The sequence below is a fragment of the Canis aureus genome, chromosome 28 (assembly GCF_053574225.1).
Source record: "Canis aureus isolate CA01 chromosome 28, VMU_Caureus_v.1.0, whole genome shotgun sequence".
Classification (NCBI taxonomy): Eukaryota; Metazoa; Chordata; class Mammalia; order Carnivora; family Canidae; genus Canis; species Canis aureus.
In genome coordinates, this window is record NC_135638.1 from 43,017,056 (window position 1) to 43,032,929 (window position 15,874).

Below are 15,874 nucleotides of genomic sequence, written 5' to 3' on the forward strand. Positions count from 1 at the left end.
GCCTCACCTGGACGTGGTGACCCTTGTCACCACCGGCGACTCACCTGGACCTGCTTACTGTGTTCCATACCTGGGCCTCAGGTAGACCTGTTGACCATTGGCCCTAAGCCGGCCTCACATGGACCTGTTGCCTCTGATCAAAACCGGAGCTCACGTGTACCTGGTTACTCTGTTCCCCACCTGGGCCTCACCTGGACATGATAACTTTGCTCCATTCTTTGGCCTCAACTGGTCCTGATGACTCTGGTCCTCCCACCTAGGCCTAAATCAGGACCTGGTGACTGTGTTCCCCACCTGGGTCTCACCTGGACCTGGTGACTCTCGTTCCCACATGAACAAACCCTGGACATGGTGACTGTCGTGTTCTTGTAGACTCATTTTACATGGTGACTCCGTTCCCCACTAGGGTCTAACCTGGACCTGGTGACTCCGTCCTGCAGGTTGGCCTCACCTGGACCTGTTGAGTAGCGTAGCCTCCTGGGCCTCACCCATACCTGGTGACTCAGTTCCCCACGTGGGCCTCTTGGACCTGGTGAATCTGGTCCTTACCTGGTCCTCTCCCAGACCCGGGGACTCTGGTCACCACCTGGGCCTCACCTGGACCTGGTGAATCTCGTCCCCACTGGACCTCACCAAGTCTTGGTGACTTTGTTCCCCACCTGGACCTGATTGCTGTGGACTCTTTCATGGCCTCACCTGGAACTGGTGACTGATCCTATCTGCGCGTCACCCAAACCTGGTGACCCTGGTTCTCACCTGGGCATCATTGGTATCTGGTGACTCTGTTCCACACCTGAGCCTAACCTGGACATGATGACTCTGGAACCTCTCTTGGCCTCACCCTGACCTGGTGACTCTGGTCCCCATCTGGATGTCACCTGGACCAGGTGATTCTGGTACCCCTCTAGGCCTCAACCCGGTCTGGTGACTCTGGTCCTCAACTGGGCCTCACATGGACCTAGTGAATATGCTCCATCTGGGCCTCATTTGGACCTGGTGACTCTGGCCCCTCCCTGGGCATGATCGGGACATGGTTCCACAGCATGGCCTGCAGGTTGGCCTCACCTGGACCTGGTGAGTGGTGTTGCCACCTGGGATTCACCCATTCCTGGTGACAGAGAAACCCACGTGTGCCTCACTTGGACTTGGTGAATCTGGTCCTTACCTGGTCCTCACCCGGAACTGGTATCTCTGGTCACCACCAGGGAATCACATGGGCCCGGTGAAACTGGTCCCCATCTGGGCCTCACCCAGTCCTGGTGACTTTGTTCCCCACCTGGACCTGATTACTGTGGACTCGTTCTTGGCCTCACCTGGAACTGGTGACTCTGATCCTAAGCATGGCCTCACCTGACCTGGTGACTGTGGTTCCTTTCGGGACCTCACCTGGACCTCATGTCTCTGGTCCCACCTGGGCCTCCCCAGGACCTGGTGTCTCAAGTACCCACCTGGGTAGCATCAGGATATGGTTACAGTGTTCACTAACAGTTACCCTGCCGGAACTATTAACTCTGGTCTTCACCTGGGCCACACCTGGACATGGTGATTGTGGTCTGCACCTGAGACTACCCTGGATCTGGTGACTGTGGTCCCCACTTGGGCTTCACCTGGATTTGGGGACTCCGGTCCCCATCTGGGATTCACCTGGCCCTGTTGACCATGGTCCTCAACTGGGCAAAATTGGGACCCGGTGACTGTGTTCCACAACTGGATCTCACCTGGACCAGGTGACTCTGGTCCCCTCTGTGTGTGACCGTGCCCTAATGACTCTGAACCCCACTTTGGCCTGACTTGGACCTGCTGACATTGGTTTCCACCTGCGCCTGACCTCGAACTGTTTACTCTGGTTCTTTCAAGGGCCTCCCCTGTACCTGGTGATCCTGGTCCCCACCTGGGCCTCACCTGGACGTGGTGACTCTTGTCACCCCCGGGGACTTCCTGGACCTGCTTACTGTGTTCCACACCTGGGCCTCAAGTAGACCTGTTGACCATGGTCCCCAAGCCGGCCTCACATGGACCTGTTGCTTCTGATCCCCACCGGGGCCTCACGTATACCTCGTAACTCTGGTCCTCACTTAGGCCTCATCTGGACCTATTGACTTTGGTCCCACCTGTGTTTCACCTGGATCTGGTGTCTCTGGTCCCCAACTGGACTTCACCTGGATCTGGTGACTCTTGTCCGCACCTGGACCTCTCCTGGACCTGGTGACTCTCTTTCCAACATGGACCTCACTTGGATCTGGTGACTTTGGTCCTCAGTTAGGACTCACCTGTTCCTGATGTCTTTCTTCCCCACTTTGACCTAACTCAGAACTGCTGAATCTTGCCCCACCTAGGCCGCACCCAGACCAGGTGACTCTTGTCCACAGCTATGCCTCAATTCGACTTGATGAATCTGGTCCCCACGTGGGCCTCACATCACCTGGGACTCATCTGGATAGACTGGCTCGGTTCCCACAAGGGGCTCACCTGATACTGGTGACTGTGGTCTTATTCTATGCCTCACCAGGACCTAGAGGCTCTGTTCCTGATCTGGGCCTGCATGGCTCTAGTGATCTGGTCCTCACTCAGCCATCATTGGGACCTGGATACTCTATTCCACACCTGGGACTCACGTTGACCAGGGACCTCTGGTCCAATTCGGGGCCTCAAACTAAACTGGTTACTCTGGTTCCCCTCTGGCCCTCACCCTTACCTAGTGACTCTGGTAACCCCTTGGGCTTCACTTGGGCCTGGTGAATCTGGTCCTTAGCTGGTCCGCACCTGGATCTGGTCGCCAGCTGGGCCTCACCTGGACTTGGTGAATCCTGTTGCCACCTGCGCCTCACCTAAACCTTGTGAGTGTAGTCCCACCTGGACCTCACCTGGATCTGGTGGCTCTGGTTCCCCTATGGGACTCTCGTGGACCTTGTTCCTGTGGTCTCCATCTGGCCTCACCTGGAACACAATGACTCTGATCCATATTTGGGACTCTCCTGGACCTGTTTACTCTGGTCCTTACCTGGGCATCATTGGGAACTGCATACTCTCTTATATACCTGGGCCTCACCTGGACGTGGTGACTGTGTTCCCACCTGGGCCTCACCTGGACAAGGTGACTGGTTCCTTCAGGGACCTCACCAGGACCTGGTGACTCAGGTCCTCATATAGGCATCATGGGACCTGGTTTCTCAGTTTCACATAGGGGCCTCACCTGGACCTAGAAATTCTCGTCCCCCTCTGGGCCTCACCCTGACATGCTGACTCTGATTCCCACCTGGATATCACCAGAACCGGGTGACTCTGCTACCCCTCTGGGAATCCCCTAGAGCTGGGGACACTGGCCCTCAACTGGGTCTCAACAGGACCAGGTGAATCTACTCCTCACTTAGGCCTCATCTGGACCTTTGACTCTTCCAACCTGGCATAAATGGGACATTGTTACTCTGTTCCCCACCTGGTCCTCAACTGGACATGATAACTTTGCTCCACACTTTGGCCTCAACTGCTCCTGATGACACTGTTCCACCCACCTAGGCCTCAATCTGGACCTGGTGACTGTGATCCCCACCTGGTTCTCACCTGCACCTGGTGACTCTCATTCCCACATGAACCACACCTGGACCTGGTGACTGTGGTGTTCTTGTAGACTCACATTTACCTGGTGACTCCGGTCCCCACTAGAGCGGGCCTCACCGGGACCTAGTGTATATACACCCCACCTGCGCCTCATCTGGACGTGTTGACTCGGGTTCTACCTGGGCATCATCGGGACATGGTTACTCTATTCCCCACTGGGACTGACCTGATCCTGGTTACTCTGGTCCTTACTTTGGCGTCTTCTCTACCGGGTGACTCTGGCTCCACCTGGGCGTCATCTGTAACTGATGACTCTGATCCTAAGCATGGCCTCACCTGACCTGGTGACTCTGGTTCCCATCGGGACCTCACCTGGACCTCATGTCTCTGGTCCCACCTGGGCCTCACCAGGACCTGGTGTCTGTGGTACCCACCTGGGTAGCATCAGGATATGGTTACACTGTTCTCTAACAGTGACCCACCCGGACCTATTAACTCTTGTCTTCACCTGGGCCACACCTGGACATGGTGACACTGGTTCCCACTTGGGTCTCACCTGGACATGGTGAGTCAGATCCCCGCCTGGTCCTCACGTATAACTGGTGATTCTCGTTCCCACATGGACATCATGTGGACCTGGTGGCTGCATTGTTTCTAGCTTCTCATGTACCTCGTGACTCTGGTCCCCACAAGGGCCTCACCGGGACCTGGTGAGTGTGGTTGCCACATGCACTTCACCTGGACCTGGTGATTCCGGTCTGCACCTGAGACTACCCTGGATCTGGTGACTGTGGTCCCCACCTGGGCTTCACCTGGATTTGGGGACTCTGTTCCCCATTTGGGCCTCACCTGCCGTGTTGACATTGGTCCTCAACTGGGCAAAATTCGACCCGGTGACTGTGTTAAACCACTGGACCTCAAATGGACCAGGTGACTCTGGTCCCCCTCTGTGTCTCACTTGCCCTAGTGACTGTGAACACCACTTTGGCCTGACTTGGACTTGCTGACCCTGGTTCCCACCTGTGACTTACCTCGAACTGTTGACTCTGGTTCTTTCATGGGCCACCCGTGTACCTGGTGATCCTGGTCCCCACCTGGGCCTCACCTGGACGTGGTGACACTTGTCACCACCGGGGACCCACCTGGACTTGCTTACTGTGTTCCACACCTGGGCCTCAAGTAGACCTGTTGACCATGGTCCCCAAGCCGGCCTCACATGGACCTGTTGCCTCTGATCCCCCCCGGGGCCTCACGTGTACCTGTTATCTCTGGTCCTAACCTAGGCCTCATCTTGACCTAGTGACTCTGGTCCCCACCTGCACTTCACCTGGATCTGGTGACTCTGGTCCCCACCTGGACCTCTCCTGGACCTGGTGACTCTCTTTCCAACATGGACCTCACCTGGATCTGGTGACTCTGGTCCTCATTTTGGCCTCACCTGGACCTGGTGTCTCTCGTCCCCACTTTGCCCTAACACCGAACTGCTGAATCTTGCCCCACCTAGGCCGCACCCAGACCTGGTGCCTCTTGTCCCCAGCTATGCCTCAATTCGACCTGATGAATCTGGTCCTCACGTGGGCCTCACATGGACCTGGGACTCAGCTTGATAGAGTGGCTCTGGTCCCCACAAGGGGCTCACATGACACTGGTGACTGTGGTCTTATTCTGTGCCTCACCAGGACCTAGTGATTCTGTTCCGCATCTAGGCCTGCATGGCCCTAGTGATCCTGGTCCTCACCCAGGCATCATTGGGACCTGGATACTCTATTCCACACCTTCCCTCACTTTGACCAGGGACCTCTGGTCCCATTCTGGGCCTCAAACTAAACTGGTTACTCTGGTTCCCCGTCTGGGCCTCACCCTTACCTAGTGACTCTGGTCACCCCTTGGGCTTCACTTGAGCCTGGTGAATCTGGTCCTTAGCAGGTCCGCAACTGGATGTGGTGACTGTTCGCCCCCTGGGCCTCACCTGGACATGGTGAATCTTGTTGCCACCTGTGCGTCACCTGGACCTTGTGACTGTGGTCCCACCTGGACCTCACCTGGATCTGGTGGCTCTGGTTCCCATATGGGGCTCTTCTGGACCTGGTTCCTGTGGTCTCCATCTGGACTCACCTGGAACACAATGACTCTGATCCATATTTGGGCCTCTCCTGGACTGTTGACTCTGGTCCTTACCTGGGCATCATTGCGACCTGGATACACTCTTATATACCTGGGCCTCACCTGGACCTGGTGACTGTGGTCCCACCTTGGCCTCACCTGGACGAGGTGTCTGGTTCCCACAGGGACCTCACCTGGACCTGCTGACTCAGGTCCTCTTATGGGCATCATGGGACCTGGTTTCAGTTCCACATCGGGGCCTCACCTGGAGCTAGTGATTCTCATCCCCCTCTGGGCCTCACCCTGATGTGGTGACTCTGGTCCCCACCAGGATATCACCGGAACCGGGTGACTCTGGTCCCCCTCTGGGACACACCCGGAGCTGGGGACACTGGTCCTCAACTGGGCCTCACCTGGACCTAGTGAATCTGGTCCCCATCTGGGCCTCACCCAGTCCTAGTGACTTTGTTCCCCACCTGGACTTGCTTGCTGTGGACTCTTTCTTGGCCTCCCCTTGCAACTGGTGACTCTGAACCTATCTGCGCGTCACCCAGATCTGGTGACTCTGGTCCTCACCTGGGCATCATTGGTACCTGGTGACTCTTTTCCTCACCTGAGCCTCACCTGGACATGATGACTCTGGAACCTCTCTGGGCCTCTCCCTGACCTGGTGACTCTAGTCCCTACCTGGGCATCATCGGGACATGGTTCCACTGCATGTCCTACAGTTTGGCCTCACCTGGATGTGGTAACTCTCGTCCTTACCTGGGTATCATCGGGACATGGTTCCTCTGCATGGCCTGCAGGTTGGCCTCACCTGGACCTGGGGAGTGCTTTGCCACCTGGACTCACCAATACCTGGTGACTCAGGTCCCCACGCGGGCCTCATTTTGTACTGTTGAATCTGGTCCTTACCTGGTCGTCACCCGGAACTGGTAAGTCTGTTCACCACCTGGGAATAACCTGGACCTGGTGAATCTGGTCCCCATCTGGGCCTCACCCAGTCCTGGTGACTTTGTTCCCCACCTGGCCCTGATTGCTGTGGACTCCTTCTTGGCCTCACCTGGAACTGGTGACTCTAATCCTAACTGGGCCTCACCCATATCTGGTGCCTCTGGTCCTCACCTGTGGACCATTATGATCTGGATACTCTGTTCCACACCTGATCCTAACCTGGACATGATTACTCTGGATCCCCTCTGGACCTCACCCTGACATGGTGACTCTGGTCCCCATGTGGATGTCACCTAGACCAGGTGAATCTGGTACCCCTCTAGGCCTCAACTAGACCTGGTGACTCTGGTTCCACCTGGGCATCATTGGGACTTGGATACTCTCTTATATACCTGGGCCTCACCTGGACCTGATGTCTGTTGTCCCACCTGGGCCTCACCTGGACCTGGTGAATCTGGTCCCCATCTGGGCCTCACCCAGTCCTGGTGACTTTGTTCCCCACCTGGACCTTATTGCTGTGGACCCTTTCTTGGCCTCACCTGAAACTGGTGTCTCTGATCTTATATGCGCGTCTCCCAGATCTGGTGACTCTGGTCCTCACCTGGGAGTTATTGGTACCTGGTGACTCTGTTCCACACCTGAGCCTCACCTGGACATGATGACTCTGGAACCTCTCTCGGTCTCACCCTGACCTGGTGACTCTGGTCCCCATCTGGATGTCACCTGGACCAGGTGATTCTGGTACTCCTCTAGGACTCAACCAGATCTGGTGACTCTGGTCCTCAACTGGGCCTCACCTGGACCTAGTGAATATGCTCCATCTGGGACTCATTTGGACCTGGTAACTCTGGTCACTACCTCGGCATCATCGGGTCATGGTTCCACTGCATGGCCTGCAGGTTGCACTCACCTGGACCTGGTAACTCTGGTCCCTACCTGGGCATCATCCAGACATGGTTCCTCTGCATGGCCTGCAGGTTGGCCTCACCTGGACCTGGTGAGTGTGGATGCCACCCGGGCCTCACCCATACCTTGTGACACAGGTCCCCACGTGGGGCTCTTGGACCTGGTGAATCTGATCCTTTCCTGGTCCTCTCCTAGACCAGGGGACTCTGGTCACTCCCTGGGCCTCCCCTGGACATGGTGAATCTGGTCCCCATCTGAGATTCACCCAGTCCTGGTGACTTTGTTCCCGACCTGGACCTGATTGCTGTGGACTCCTTCTTGGCCTCACCTAGAACTGGTTACTCTGATCCTATCTGCGCGTCACCCAGACCTGGTGACTCTGGTCCTCACCTGGGCATCATTGGTACCTGCTGACTCTGTTGCACACCTGAGCCTCAACTGGACATGATGATTCCGGATCCCCTCTGGGCCTCACCCTGACATGGTGACTCTGGTCCCCATCTGGATGTCACCTATACCAGGTGAATCTGATACCGCTCTAGGCCTCAACTAGACCTGGTGACTCTGGTCCTCAAATGGGCCTTACCGGGACCTAGTGAACATGCTCCCCAACTGCGCCTTATCTATAACTGGTGACTCTGTTTCTACCTGGGCATCATCGGGATATGGTTACTCTATTCCCCTCTGGGACTGACCTCATCGTGGTAACTCTGGTCCTGACTTTGGCCTCTTCTGTACCAGGTGACTCTGGCTCCACCTGGGCCTCACCTGTAACTGGTGACTCTGATCCTAAGCATGGCCTCACCTGACCTGGTGACTGAGTTTCCCTTCGGGACCTCACCTGGACCTCATGTCTCGGGTCCCACCTGGTCCTCACTAGGACCTGGAGTCTCTGGTCCCAACCTGGGTATCATTAGGATATGGTTACACTGTTCACTAACAGTGACCCAGCCGGACCTATTAACTCTTGTCTTCACCTGGGCCACACCTGGACATGGTGACACTGGTACCCACCTGGGTCTCACCTGGACATTGTGAGTCGGATCCCCACCTGGTCCACACCTGTAACTGGTGATTTTCGTTCCCACATGGACATCATGTGGACCTGGTGGCTGCAATGTTTCTAGCTACTCATGTACCTCGTGACTCTGGTCCCCACCAGGGCCTCACCGGGACCTGGTGTGTGGTTGCCACCTGCACCTCACCTGGACATGGTGATTCTGGTCTGCAGCTGAGAATACCCTGGATCTGGTGACTGTGGTCCCCACCTGAGCTTCACCTCGATTTGGGGACTCCGGTCCCCATCTGGGCTTTACCTGGCCCTGTTGACCATGGTCCTCATCTTGGCGAATTTGGGACCCGGTGACTGTGTTCCACACCTGGACCTCACCTGGACCAAATGACTCTAGTCCCCCTCTGGGTCTCTCCGTGCCCTAGTGACTGTGAACCCCACTTAGACCTGACTTGGACCTGCTGAACCTGGTTGCCACCTGCTCCTGATCTCAAACTGTTGACTCTGGTTCTTTCAAGGGCCTCCCCTGGACCTGGTGATCCTGGTCCCCAACTGGGCCTCACCTGGACGTGGAGACTCTTTTCACCACCGGGGACTCACCTGGACCTGGTTACTGTGTTCCCCCCTGGGCCTCAAGTAGACCTGTTTACCATGGTCCCCAAGCCGGCCTCACATCGACCTGTTGCCTCTGATCCACACCGGGACCTGACGTGTACCTGGTATCTCTGGTCCTCACCTGGGCCTCATGTGGACCTAGTGACTCTGGTCCCCACCTGGGCTTCACTGGATCTGTGACTCTGGTCCCCACCTGGAGTTCACCTGGATCTGGAGACTCTGGTCCCCATCTGGACCTCTCCTTAACCTGGTGACTCTCTTTCCAACATGGACCTCACCTGGATCTGGTGACTCTGGTCTCAGTTTGGCCTCACCTGGACCTGGTGTCTCTTGGGCCCACTTTGACCTAACTCAGAACTGCTGAATCTTGCCCCACCTAGGCCGCACCCAGACCTGGTGACTCTTGTCCCCAGCTATGCCTCAATTCGATCTGATGAATCTGATCCTCACGTGGGCCTCACATGGACCTGGGACTCAGCTGGATAGAGTGGCTCTGGTTCCCACAAGGGGCTCACCGGATACTGCTGACTGTGGTCTTATTCTATGCCTCACCAGGACCTAGTGATTCTGTTCCCCATCTGGGCATGCATGGCCCTAGTAACTCTGGTCCTCACCCAGGCATCATTGGGACCTGGATACTCTATTCCACACCTGGGCCTCTCTTTGACCAGGGACCTCTGGTCCCATTCTGGGCCTCAAACTAAACTGGTTACTCTGGTTCCCCCTCTGGGCCTCACCATTACCTGGTGACTCTGCTCACCCCTTGGGCTTCACTTGGACCTGGTGAATCTGCTCCTTATCTGGTCCGCACGTGGATCTGGTGACTGGTCGCCACCTGGGCCTCACCTGGACTTGGTGAATTCTGTTGCCACCTGCGCCTCACCTGGACCTTGTGACTGTGGTCCCACCTGGTTCTCACCTGGATTTGGTGGCTCTGGTTCCCATATGGGGGTCTCCTGGACCTGGTTCCTGTGGTCTCCATCTGGCCTCACCTGGAACACAATGACTCTGATCCATATTTGGGCCTCTCCTGGACCTGTTGACTCTGGTCCTTACCTGGGCAGCATTGGTACCTGGATACTCTCTTATATACGTGGGTCTCACCTGGACCTGTTGACTGTGGTCCCACCTGGGCCTCACCTGGACGAGGTGACTGGTTCCCACGGGGACATCACCTGGACCTGGTGACTCAGGTCCTCATATGGGCGTCATGGGACCTGGTTTCTCATTTCCACATCGGGGCCTCACCTGGACCGAGTGATTCTCTTCCCCCTCTGGGCCTCACCCTGACGTGGTGACTCTGGTCCCCACCTGGATATCACCAGAACCGGGTGACTCTGGTCCCCGTCTGGGACTCAACCAGAGTTGGGGACACTGGTCCTCAACTTGGCCTCAACAGGACCTGGTGAATCCACTCCTCACTTAGGCCTCGTCTGGACCTTGTGACTCTTTTCCCACCTGGCATCAACAGGACATGTTTACTCTGTTCCCCACCTGGGCCTCACCTGGACATGATAACTGTGCTCCGCACTAAGGCCTCAAATGGTCCAGATGACTCTGGTCCCCCCACAAGGCCTCAATCTGGACCTGGTGACTGTGGTCCACACATGGGTCTCACCTGGACCTGGTGACTCTCGTTCCCACATGAACCACACCTGGACCTGGTGACTGTGGTGTTCTTGTAGACTCACATTTACCTGGTGACTCCGGTACCCACTAGGGCCTCACCTGGATCTGATGACACTGGCCTGCAGGTTGGCCTCACCTGGACCTGGTGAGTGGGTTTGCCACCTGGGCCTCACCCATACCTGGTGACTCAGGTCCCCACGTGGGAGTCTTGGACCTGGTGAATCTGGTCCTTACCTGGTCCTCTCCCATACCCGGGGACTCTGGTCACCACTAGGGCCTCACCTGGACCTGGTGAATCTGCTCCCCATCTGGGCCTCACCCAGTCCTGTTGACTATGTTCCCACCTGGACCTGATTGCTGTGGACCCCTTCTTGGCCTCACCTGGAACTGGTGACTCTGATCCTAACTGGGACTCACCCTGATCTGGTGACTCTGGTCATCACCTGTGGACCATTATGAACTGGATACTCTGTTCCACACCTGAGCCTCACCTGGACATGATGACTCTGGATCCCCTCTGGGCCTCACCCTGACATGGTGACTCTGGTCCCCATCTGGATGTCACCTAGAACAGGTGAATCTGATACCGCTCTAGGGCTCAACTAGACCTGGTGACACTGGTCCTCAACTGGGCCTCACCTGGACCTAGTGAATATGCTCCATCTGGGCCTCATTTGGACCTGGTTACTCTGGTCCCTACCTGGGCATCATCGGGACATGGTTCCAGTGCATGGCCTGCAGGTTGGCCTCACCTGGATCTGGTAACTCTGGTCAACCAGGGCATCATCGTGACATGTTTCCTCTGCATGGCCTTCATGTTGTCCTCACCTGGACCTGGGGAGTGGTGTTGCCACCTGGGCCTCACCCATACCTGGTGACATAGGTCCCCACGTGGGCCTCACGTGGACCTGTTGAATCTGGTCCTTACCTAGTCCTCACCCGGAACTGGTAAGTCTGTTCACCACCTGGAAGTCACCTGGACCTGGTGAATCTGGTCCCCATCTGGGCCTCACCCAGTCCTGGTGAATTTGTTGCCCACCTGGACCTGATTGCTGTGGACTCCTTCTTGGGATCACCTGGAACTGGTGACTCTGATCCTAACTGGGCCTCACCCAGATCTGGTGACTCTGGTCCTCACCTGTGTCCATTGTGACCTGGATACTCTGTTCCACACCTGAGCCCTGCCTGGACATGATGACTATGGATCCCTTCTGGGCCTCACCCTGACATGGTGTCTCTTGTCCTCATCTGGATGTCACCTAGACCAGGTGAATCTGGTACCCCTCTAGGGCTCAACTAGACCTGGTGACTCTGTTCCTCAACTGGCCCTCACCGGGACCTAGTGAACATGCTCCACACCTGCGCCTCATCTGGACCTGGTGACGCTGGTTCTACCTGGGCATCATCGGGACATGGTTACTCTATTCCCCACTGGGACTGACCTGATCCCGGTAACTCTCGTCCTGACTTTGGCCTCGTCTGTACCAGGTGACTCTGGCACCACTTGGGCCTCATTTTTATCTGGTGACACTGATTCTAAGCATGACCTCACCTGACCTGGTGACTCGGGTTCCCATCAGGACCTCACCTGGACCTCATGTCCCTGGACCCACCTGGGCCTCACCGAGACCTGGTGTCTCTGGTACCCACCTGGGTAGCATCAGGATATGGTTACCCTGTTCAGTATCATTGACCAAGCCGGACCTATTAACTCTGGTCTTCACATGGGCCACACCTGGACATGGTGACACTGGTACCCACTTGGGTCTGACCTGGACATGGTGAGTCGGATCCCCACCTGGTCCTCACCTGTAACTGGTGATTCTCGTTCCCACATGGACATCATGTGGACCTGGTGGCTGCAGTGTTTCTAGCTTCTCATGTACCTCGTGACTCTGATCCCCACCAGGCCCTCACCGGGTCCTGGTGAGTTTGGATTCACTTGCACCTCACCTGGACCTGGTGATTCTGGTCTGCACCTGAGACTACCCTGGATCTGGTGACTGTGGTCCCCACCTGGGATTCACCTGGATTTCGGGACTCCGGTCCCCATCTGGGCCTCACCTGACCCTGTTGACCATGGTCCTCAACTCGGCAAATTTGGGACCCGGTGACTGTGTTCCACAACTGGACATCACCTGGACCAGGTCACTGTGGTCCCCCTCTGGGTCTCACGTGCCCTAGTTACTGTGAACCCCACTTTGGCCTGACTTGGACCTGCTGACCCTGGTTGCCACCTGCGCCTGACCTCGAACTGTTGACTCTGGTTCTTTCAAGGGCCTCCACTGTACCTGGTGATTCTGGTCCCCACATGGGCCAAACCAGGACGTGGTGACACTTGTCACCACCGGGGTATCACCTGGACCTGCTTACTGTGTTCCACACCTGGGCCTCAAGTAGAACTGTTGACCATGTTCGCTAAGCCGGCCTCACATGGAGCTGTTGCCTCTGATCCCCACCAGGGCCTCACGTGTACCTGGTAACTCTGGTCCTCACCTGGGCCTCATCTGGACCTAGCGACTCTGGTCCCCACCTGGACTTCACCTGGATCTGATGACACTGGTCCCCACCTGGACCTCACCTGGACGTGGTGACTCTCGTCCTCAGTTTGGCCTCACCTGGACTGGCGTCTCTCGTCCCCACTTTGACCTAACTCAGAACTGCTGAATCTTGCCCCACCTAGGCCGCACCCAGACTTGGTGACTCTTGTCCTCAGCTATGCCTCAATTCGAACTGATGAATCTGGTCCTCACGTGGGTCTCACATGGACCTGGGACTCAGCTGGATAGAGTGGCTCTGGTTCCCACAAGGGGCTCACCTGATACTGCTGACTGTGGTCTTATTTTATTCCTCACCAGGATCTGGTGATTCTGTTCCCCATCTAGGCCTGCATGGCCCTAGTAACTCTGTTCCTCACCCAGGCATCATTGGGACCTGGATACTCTATTCCACACCTGGGCCTCACTCTGACCAGGGACCTCTGGTCCCATTCTGGGCCTCAAACTAAACTGGTTAATCTGGTTCCCCCTCTGGGACTCACCCTTACCTGGTGACTCTGGTCACCCCTTTGACTTCTCTTGGGCCTGGTGAATCTGGACCTTAGCTGGTCCGCACCTGGATCTGGTGACTGGTCGCCACCTGGGCCTCCCCTGGAATTGGTGAATCCTGTTGCCAATTGCGCCTCACCTGGAACTTGTGACTGTGTTCCCACCTGGACCTCACATGGATCTGGTGGCTCTGGTTCCCATATTGGGCTCTCCTGGACCGCGTTCCTGTGTTCTCCATCTGGCCTCACCTGGAACACAATGACTCTGATCCATATTTGGGCCTATCCTGGATCTGTTGTCTCTGGTCCTTATCTGGCCTCACTGGGACCTGGATACTCACTTATATACCTGGGCCTCACCTGGACCTGGTGACTGTGGTCCCACCTGGGCCTCACTTGGATGAGGTACCTGGTTCCCACAGGGACCTCACCTGGACCTGGTGACTCAGGTCCTCATATGGGCATCATGGGACCTGGTTTCTCAGTTCCAAATCAGGGCCTCACCTGGACCTAGTGATTCTCGTCCCCCTCTTGGCCTCACCCTGACGTGTTGACTCTGGTCTCCAGCTGGATATCACCAGAACCGGGTGACTCTGGTCCCCCTCTGGGACTCACCCGGAGCTGTGGACACTGGTCCTCAACTGGGCCTCAACAGGACCTAGTGAATCTACTCCTCACTTAGGCCTCGTGTGGACCTTGTGACTCTTTTCCCACCTGGCATCAATGGGACATGGTTACTCTGTTCCCCACCTGGGCCTCACCTGGGCATGATAACTTTGCTCCACACTTTGGCCTCCATTGGTCCTGATCACTCTGGTCCCCCACCTAGGCCTCAATCTGGACCTGGTGACTGTGGTCCCCACCTGGGTCTCACCTGGACCTGGTGACTCTTGTTCCCACATGAACCACACCTGGACCTGTTGACTGTGGTGTTTTGTAGACTCACATTTACCTGGTGACTCCGGTCCCCATTAGGGCCTCACCTGCAACTCGTAACTCTGGTCCCTACCTGGGCATTATAGGGACACGGTTCCTCTGCATGGCCCGAAGGTTGGCCTCCCCTGGACCTGGTGAGTGAGGTTGCCATCTGGGCCTCACCCATACCGGTGACACAGGTCCTCACGTGGGCCTCACTTGGACCTGGTGAATCTGGTCCTTACCTGGTCCTCACCCGGAACTGGTAACTCTGGTCAGCACCTGGGAATCATCTGGACTTGGTGAATCTGGTCCCCATCTGGGCCTCACCCAGTCGTGGTGACTTTTTTCCCTACCGGGACCTGATTGCTGTGGACTCCTTCTTGACCTCACCTGGTACTGGTGCGTCTGATGCTATGTGGGCCTCACCCAGATCTGGTGACTCTGGTCTTCACCTGTGGACCATTATGACCTGGATACTCTGTTCCACACCTGAGCCTCACCTGGACATGATGACTCTGGATCCCCTCTGCGCCTCACCCTGACATGGTGACTCTGGTCCCCATCTAGATGTAACCAAGACCAGGTGAATCTGGTTCCCCTCTAGGCCTCAACTAGACCTGGGCATTCTGGTCCTCAACTGGGCCTCACCGGGACCTAGTGAATATGCTCCCCACTTGCGCCTCATCTGAACCTGGTGACTCTGGTTCTACCTGGGAATCATCGGGACATGGTTACTCTATTCCTCACTGGGACAGACCTGATCCTAGTAACTCTGGTCCTGACTTTGGCCTCTTCTGTCCCAGGTGACTCTGGCTCCACCTGGGCCTCATCTCTAACTGGTGACTCTGATCCTAAGCATGGCCTCACCAGACCTGGTGCCTGGGGATCCCATCGGGGCCTCACCTGGACATGGTGACACTGGTACCCACTTGTGTCTCACCTGGACATGGTGAGTCGGATCCCCACCTGGTCCTCACCGATAACTGATGATTCTCGTTCCCACATGGACATCATGTGGACCTGGTGGCTGCAGTGTTTCTAGCTTCTCATGTACCTCGTCACTCTGGTCCCCACCAGGGCCTCACCGGGACCTGGTGAGTGTGGTTGCCACCTGCACCTCACCGGGACCTGGT